The following is an 8823-nucleotide window of genomic DNA, read 5'->3' on the forward strand; positions in this document are numbered from 1 at the left end:
CTTTTTGTCCTTTCTATACAGTATAGATACTTTTTGGTGAGAAGGACAGTGAAAGACATCACTGCATTTTTCCAAGTTACAGTATTTGAACCTGACAGCACTTACCTTTTTCAAATATTTCTTTCAGCACTCCCCGTTTGATCAGCTCTTCCCTGCTTTGCCTCATTGATATCTTTCTTTCTAGTGCTAGAAAAAGAAAAACACATGTTTATGTATTTGAATATGGTAAAAAAAATAAAATAACAATAATCTGAATTCCATAAATTATGAAAAATTATGGAAGATAAGCACATATTGTATAATGAAGATGGCAGTGACAGTAACTGATGATGATAAACTTCAATTTCAGTTTCAGTGTCGGTCCAATAAAAAAATAGATTTTAAAGTGGCTGTGTGGTCCAGTGGTTGAAGAAAAGGGCTTGTAACCAGGAGTTCCGCGGTTCAAATTGCTGGCTCAGCCACTGACTTGCTGTGTGACCCCGAGCAAGTCACTGAAACCTCTCTCATCATCTCATATTTGGTATAAAAAATGCACACAGTGTATAAAGTGATAAGCGGTAACTAGGTTGAAAACCATTATGAAATTTTAATGCTGCATCATCAAAAATAATAAATAAATTGAATAAATTGTTCAGGTTAGACTACAAATAAAATGACGTAAAATCAGCAGTCATAAAAATGGCCGCTTGATGGTTGCTAATCAATATTTCTGACAACAAACATTTAAGGCCCTTTCCAATAAATCTATTAACATCACCAAGGTGACCGTTGGACATTCCCCTGGAGTTCAAATAAATTACTTTTACATGTTTTAACTAGCAAAATAAACAGCCTGAAGGTTACTCTGAAACTTAATTTATGTTCCTAACACTGTCGAAATAATATGTAGAAATGGATAGCATAAGCAATAAACTGCTAATTTGAGAAAATAAATGTGAATCAATCTGTTGTCTTCAGTTTAAATCAGGTATAAACCAATTAAGAACACTACAACTCAGAAAGATGGCTCTATTTTCTGTCTGTCAATAACTGTGAAGCCAGTTGTATACAAAAATAAACTACCATTGAACAAGTAAGCAAATTGGGACAGTTGAACAAATGTGAATAGGTATTTGTTGCAAATTTTACACCATTCAGAAGACCTTTTGCTCACTTAATATCACTGTATCCAAAAGCATTATTCTGCTAGATTATTGACCGCAGAGACAACTGGGTGTCTCAAGCTGAAGTCAACAGCATTTATTATCTCCATGTAATGACCTATGAGGAGGATATTAATGATATTATAAACTAAAACAAATATTTGTGTCTGAAGACATTGTGTTTTAGGTTTTAATTTGGATCGTATCACTTAGGCTGCTTTAAGGTCACAGTTTAAAAGAGGTTTAAGGTTATAAAGTCCCATGAGCGTACATTGCAGCTGTACCTCACCTTAGAACGATGATCCATGTATCGAAAAATATGTAAATTCTCCATGATTCAAGTAGACCCCTAGTCATAATATACCTATGAAAACAGAAAAATATATGGTATTTTCTAATTACTGTAACTGGAAAACTTCTGTTAAAAGCTAACAAAATAACATTAGTTAAACAATGCAAATGCACTGTAAAGCACTAAAAATGCTATGTAAATTTATTGTAATAAGTCTCCTATAAGTATGCCGAAATTAGTCCAAATCAAAAAGCAATTCTCAACAAGTCACGCATTTCTTCCAACAAATGCATAAGTGGAGAGAGAAAACAAAATAGTTTTTTAAACTGAACTTGTTGAACATAATGTAAAATGCTGTGTGTGTCTTGTGCGGTAGCAAATCCAGCCAGAATAGGCACATTGCTTTGAAATTAATATTTCCAAAAGTTAATTTGTTGAAAGTAGAAAGGTGAGGCAGTCAAAAATGACTTTTAGCAAAATGCTTACTTGTTAATGTGTTTAGTGCAGTAGTCTGTTCGTATTAAGCTGTAAGACAATTAAAGCTTGTTGATGGGAACTCGCTGTATGATATGAGCACACTCATTAGGTCTGGGGTACGGAATCCAATTCCGGACACTTTTCTCAATTCCACCATTTAGGGATTGCTTTTTTTTTTTTTATTATTTTATTATTAATAATAATATAATATAATAATAATAATAATAATAATCAATAATAATAAAATAATCTATAATAATACTGAACAACGAATTATTTAATTATTGATGGTCACACCCCGTACCTATGACATGGAGGTTGTTGTTTCCCCATCAAGTGAAGTAATATTATTCCTTTAAACAAAGTTCGTGACGTTCATTCCTTTACATGTCGTCATTTCACTGCATTAATTAATAATGAAAAATTACATGCAAGCACTGCAAGTAAAGATAAAAATGTACAGCAGTATGGCTGTGGTTTTATTTTAAAGGAGATTCAATGTCTTTGATTTGATTTCTAAATCACAAAGAACCACAGTATGGCAAAAAAAAAAAAAAAAAAAAAAACAAAAAAAAACAAAAGCCTTTTATCTGTTCGCCATTACAAGACTTTTCTGCCATACCCCCTGACAAGAGCTTGTGTACCCCAGTTTGAAAAGCACTACTTTATTTGAATGTCTTTTAATAGACTATAGATCAGGGCTCTTCAACTAGTTTAAGGGGGCCAGATTGGAAAAAAAAGTCAGGAGTAGGCAGGCCAGAATTATTTTACACTGCATATTTTTAAAGCAATATAATAAATATTATATAACGTAATGTTTGTATATTGAACAAGATTTACAAATCTTACCATATGAACAGTACATACAAATACAGGTGTGGCTCATGTGTTTATTAAGCAAATAACATCCCAGCATGCTCAGGGTCATGTATAAAAATGCTGGCTGTAAACCGGTCCTGCGAAGATAAGCTGTGTATCTGCTCGAGGTTGAACGACTACAAACAAGAGGAGACCTCAATGACTTTGAAAGAGGGGTGATTGTTGGGGCACATTTGGCAGGAGCTTCAGTGACCAAGACAGCTCAACTTGCTGATGTTTCACAAGCAACAGTGTCTAAAGTGATGTCGGCATGGAACTCCGAGGGAAAAACATCATCAGCAAAGGGCAACAGTGGGCGGAAGCGCATAGTCCACATTCGTGATATCCGTATATTTGTGACCACATGAATTATTTAGTGTTGTTCTTCTCGTACTCCACTAAGTAGACCCCGAACGTCACCAGTATACAATTGACTCACTTAATGGTATGACTGGTGTGGGCTACACAAACGTGTACCCATGTTGCAAAGCGTGGGAAAGGGGCCCTGGGGGGGGTGTGTCTTCCAGGATGACAATGCCCCCATCCACAGAGCAAGTGTGGTCGCCCAATGGTTTGATTAGCATGACACTGATGTTATCCATATGTCATGGCCTTCTCAGTCACCAGATCTGAACCCAATCAAGCATTTATGGGATATTTTGGAACAACGCTTGAGACAGCATTTTCCACCTCCATCAAACACGGCATGAATTGAAAGACAACCATGGAGCGTAGTCGTGTGCCGTAATTACCACTTGTCACATAGAAGAGCGCCTTTAACTCACCACGGTCCTGTAGGAGGACGGCTCTAAGGGTCTCCTGCCACCATCCTCGAGATACAGGTGATCGCGTAGTTCCAACATCGGACTGGTCTGTACCACCCCGGGGTTGGGGATAATAAATTGAATGTTAACCACCAAAAGGTAAAAAAAACAGGTGATGAACACGTGATTTACATGGGCGCAGTTTTTGATGACTCATTGTATCTTCTTAGACCACTCGTTGGGCGTAGAAAACTACGAGAAACACTAAAATGAACAAGTACTCCGAGATCTATCCTGGGATCGTGTTTTCGAACTATGTGTTACTGGCATCGTACCATTACTGGTAGTCGGCGTGATGGGGTTTTGATCTACTTACACATGTGAAGCGGCTTATTCCACAATGAATACAATAAAAACAGATGCAGGAAACAGGCTGACATAATAATCTTCGGAGGACTGCCAACGTATCGCCATCACATCTATTACACCTCATCATGTTTGAACTGTTAATCACATTTGTATGGTGTACTTTTTAATGACTCTCAAAAAACTAATTAATGAGTGCAAAGTTTCAGAATGCCTTTTCATATTGTACTCCTTAACTACAGACACACATTCATTGCACTCAAAACACACAGTCTTTGCGTTCGGTACAGTTGGTATTAGTCCACTCATTGTTGAAGCTATAGAGAGAGCCGTGTTTATATCACTTTGTGGCAGTGTGCCCCACACCCATGTGTGGATTTGGTGTTATATTTTGTGTTGTATGTGGTGTGTTAAATGTTGGTGTATAGGTATTGGTAAGTACCAGAAGTGAGTACTGGGATTCAAGTGAATAATTAACTAGTAATTGAATGCCGGCACAACAGTGTATATAGATGCACATTTTTCACTCACTCTGGGTTGTGTGTTCAGGGTGAAGGAACAGGAGAGAATGAAGAGGTAAAAATAATAATATAAAATCAGTTGCCACGTCGTGCTGGAGGACCAGTACGGTGCTTGTTTGTTTAGTGTTCTTCTCTGTGTACTTATTTTGGCGTCAATTGTCATGTGCTGTTTTGTTCAGCCTTTTAATTTCTGTGTTAATAAACTCACTGAGTGCAATAGCGTCTCAGTTTCCCCAGTACTGCTTGCTGCGTGTGTACTCCCTTCTGGCCTGATGCCACTCTACAGCCAGAAAGGAGTACACATGCAGACACATCAGTTGTGTTGCATTAACATATGGGTGTGGTTGGGTTGGAGGCACAAAGTGAAGCCGAGTCCTGGTACTTCCCACAAATGCTTGAAGCTAGTTAAAACGAGAGTACATGCAGCCAAGAACGTGCTAGACCCAGGGAAAGGGCGAAATTTAGTTGCATGCTATGCAATGCGCTAGGCCACGACGGGGGATAACTAGCCAAAACGGCTAAAATAACATTAAAACACGGCTAAAAACTTAGCGACTGTAAATATATACAGTGCCCTTGCAAAAGTATTCAGACCCCTGACCAATTCTCTCATATTACTGAATTACAAATTGTACATTGAAATTTCGTTCTGTTCGATATTTTATTTTAAAACACTTAAACTCAAAATCAATTATTGTAAGGTGACATTGGTTTTATGTTGGGAAATATTTTTAAGAAAAATAAACTGAAATATCTTGCTTGCATAAGTATTCAACCCCACACATTAATATTTGGTAGAGCCACCTTTCGCTGCAATAACAGCTTTAAGTCTTTTGGGGTAAGTATGTACTAGCTTTGCACACAGTGTCGGGGTGATTTTGGCCCATTCTTCTTAGCAGATTTGCTCCAGGTTGTTCAGGTTGGTTGGACGACGCTTGTGGACCGCAATTTTGAAATAGTGCCACAGATTCTCAATGGGATTGAGATCAGGACTTTGACTGGGCCACTGTAGGACATTCACCTTTTTGTTCTTGAGCCACTCCAATGTTGCTTTGGCCTTGTGCTTGGGATCATTGTCCTGCTGAAAGGTGAATTTCCTCCCAAGCTTCAGTTTTTAGCAGACTGAAGCAGATTCTCATGCAGTATTTTCCTGTATTTTACTCCATCCATCCTCCCTTCAATTGTAGCAAGATGCCCAGTCTCTGCTGATGAGAAGCATCCCCACAGCATGATGCTGCCACCACCATACTTCACTGTAAGGATGGTGTGTCTTGAGGCATGGGCAGTGTTAAGTTTGTGCCACACATAGCGCTTTGAGTTTTGGCCAAAAAACTCTATCTTGGTCTCATCTGACCACAAACCTTTTCCCACATCGCAGTTGGGTCACTCTCATGCTTTCTGGCAAACTCCAGACATGCTTTCAGATGGTACTTTTTGAGTAACGGCTTCTTTCTTGCCACCCTCACGTACAGGCCAGTGTTATGCAGAGCTCTTGATATGGTTGAGTGGTGCACCGTTAGTCCACACCCAGCCACTGAACTCTGTACCGCCTTCAAAGTGATTGTTGGCCTCTCTGTGGCTTCTCTCACAAGTCCTCCTTCTTGTTTGAGCGCTGAGTATTGAGGAATGGCCTTTTCTTGGCAGTGCCTGGGTGGTGTGATGCAGCTTCCACTTCTGAATAAATAATACCTTTTATTAAGTAGTCTGTTTTCTTTTCTTTGTCCGAATCACTCAAGCGTTTTTAAAGAATCATAGGCATATGTTGTCATTAAACCATACTTCATGTGTTAAGCATGTAGATGTATAGGTATTTAAGAACCTTCGATCCCTCCTTTATTAAATAATATGTTTTTTATTTGAAATCCATAACTGTGGTGGACCATTTTTATTTTAATTTGGAATGCCGAATCGCTTTTCTCCTCACCGCAGCAACTCCCCACATGGCTCAGGAGACCTGAAGATCCAGTAGACGTCCTCCAATCCCACGACCAAGCCAGCTTCCTTTTTCACCCAGGAACTCGAGAGCGGATGTCAGCGAGCTACCGACCTCTGGAGGACAAAGGCCAGCTCTGGGCACCTGGCCAATGCAACACTCCCTTTGGAGTCCCAAGCAAAAACCAGACTACTTCGCACAGCCAAGACGCCAACCTGTATTGCATGACTCATCCTGCGCCTCATGCGGCTGCACTTCTACCAGGTGAGCCTCTTGGGGTCTCCTACCCACTAGGGGACATTTTTACCCCAAAACCTAATTAATAAATATACGTCACACTTTCAACGATGCATTAAAACAAGAAGTTTGAGAAATTAAGTTGTTTTTCACACCTATTGGTTCATTTCAATATACTGTAGTAAAAAAGTTTAAAAAAAAATAAAAAAAAACATGGCATGTTTCATTTTAATTGTTTTCTTATTGAGCGGATGTGCAAATAGTATAATAGCACTTATGTATAAACTGTGAGTGACACTGGTAGTATTAAGCTATGAGGATAAGAAAAGATACTGCCATGATCTCCAGTTAGCCAATGGTAACACAGGGATCCATCTCTAGGCCTTAACAGTTACAGTGCCCCCCTTCCCTTTCCCGGAGCGCTGACTGATGACACTGTCCTAAACGGGACCCAGCCCATTAACTGACAAGACCACTCTAGTTTACTGGCCCCCAGGTGACTTAATTATTAAAAAGCAAGCCACCGTGAAAAAAAAAGAACAGTTCTATTTGGTAAATGGGACTGATTTGTGTATTTCTCCTTTTTAAATTGTGTCTTTTAAAACTGATGTTGCTGCTGAAAACATCTTGTTAACATAGGCATCCTGGTAGGATTGGAAACTAGAGCAATAAAAATACACATTTACATCTTGCTGAATTAATTTGAAGCTGCCAGTGCATAATGATTTATGAAGAGCAACAATATCAACACCTAATTACAATGGCTGAAAACACTAAAAAACAGCCCACAAAGTAGCCGATGAAGCAAGTATTATGGAAAGACAATTGACTGCAGCTGGATTTTACATTTCCACACTTAAGAACTTTGACAGATAAGCATTAATTGGTTCTCATGTTGTGACAATTAATTGCTATCAACAGCCTTTACCATTCACTTTTTAGATGTGTAAATGTTCTGGACATTTAGGAAAACCCCCTCGGTACTTGGCTGGTATGTTGATAGTAGTCTAACAAACACATACTGTAGGTCTTTATCTCTGTTTATTTTGTATCATGTTACAGCTCAGGAACAAATATACTCCATTTAAACAAGAGGATCCCAACCAGATCCCACAAGTGCATCCCTGAAAACTTCAATTAGACTCTTGCATCTACCCATTTTCTCACACCTAAATATTTTTAACTGCTACACTAAATGATGGATGGTGACAACAAAATCTAATGGTTGCTCATCCATCAATTCTAAAGCTTATTAAATATTTCTCATGCTGGAATTTATCAATCACACTGGTAAAATGTAACCAGATGCTATCATGTCTAATTTTAAAGACTATGGGCCAAATAATCAAAGATCTTGCGGATTTTCTCATCTTTCTCGCAACTCTGCTTACGTTGCGAATATTTTGCGTAAAATCGCAAGTGAGTGAAATATAAAAGAGTTGGGGAGAAGTTGCAATGATCACAGCACTGTGGAAATTAATAAATGAACATGAGTTAACACAGGAGATCAACCGCAACTCTCGAGGTATAAAACCATCGCAAGTTATTCAGGTGTGCCTGATAATTTGTTTTCACAAAATGACTTCTGTATCAGGGTGCAGAAAAGCTAATTTTACTCAGGAAGAAATGTCGATAATAAATTGAAGAAGTTTTGCAAAACGAAGACACATTATTTGGGAAGAAAAAACAACAATCCAAAAGGTCAGAAAAATCTGAATTTGGCAGGCTATTATTGTGGACAAAGTTAACGCTGTATCCACCCCTACACGAAATATAGAGGATATAAAAAAAGGTACGACTTGAAATCCCGACAAACTTGAAAAGATTTGTACCACTGCAAAATCTACTTGTAGGGCACCAGCCACTATTAGTCTAACAGAGTCAGAATAAAGGGTATCATAAACTATTCAAACTAAAGCTATTCCTAGTTTTGGAGGACATGATATTTGTGTGGCTGCAAGCGAGTCAGTATCAGATACCATTGACGAAATGGACATCAAGAGTGAACCTTTTTGCACAACCTCCTCTGCTGTTGGATCTGAAGAAATAAGTGGAAACACAGGCATATATAATATATAATCACTATGTAACACAATTTTTGTCCCTGGGTAGTAAGTGTTATTTCCTAATTGCTTATGCCTCAAAAGTATAGAAAATGGCTATTATTCCCCACAAACTTTGCTTTTGAGACCAGGACAGTGATATTTCAAAATATCACTATTTCCAATGGGAA

The sequence above is a fragment of the Polyodon spathula genome, unplaced genomic scaffold (assembly GCF_017654505.1).
Source record: "Polyodon spathula isolate WHYD16114869_AA unplaced genomic scaffold, ASM1765450v1 scaffolds_1640, whole genome shotgun sequence".
NCBI classification, from domain to species: Eukaryota; Metazoa; Chordata; class Actinopteri; order Acipenseriformes; family Polyodontidae; genus Polyodon; species Polyodon spathula.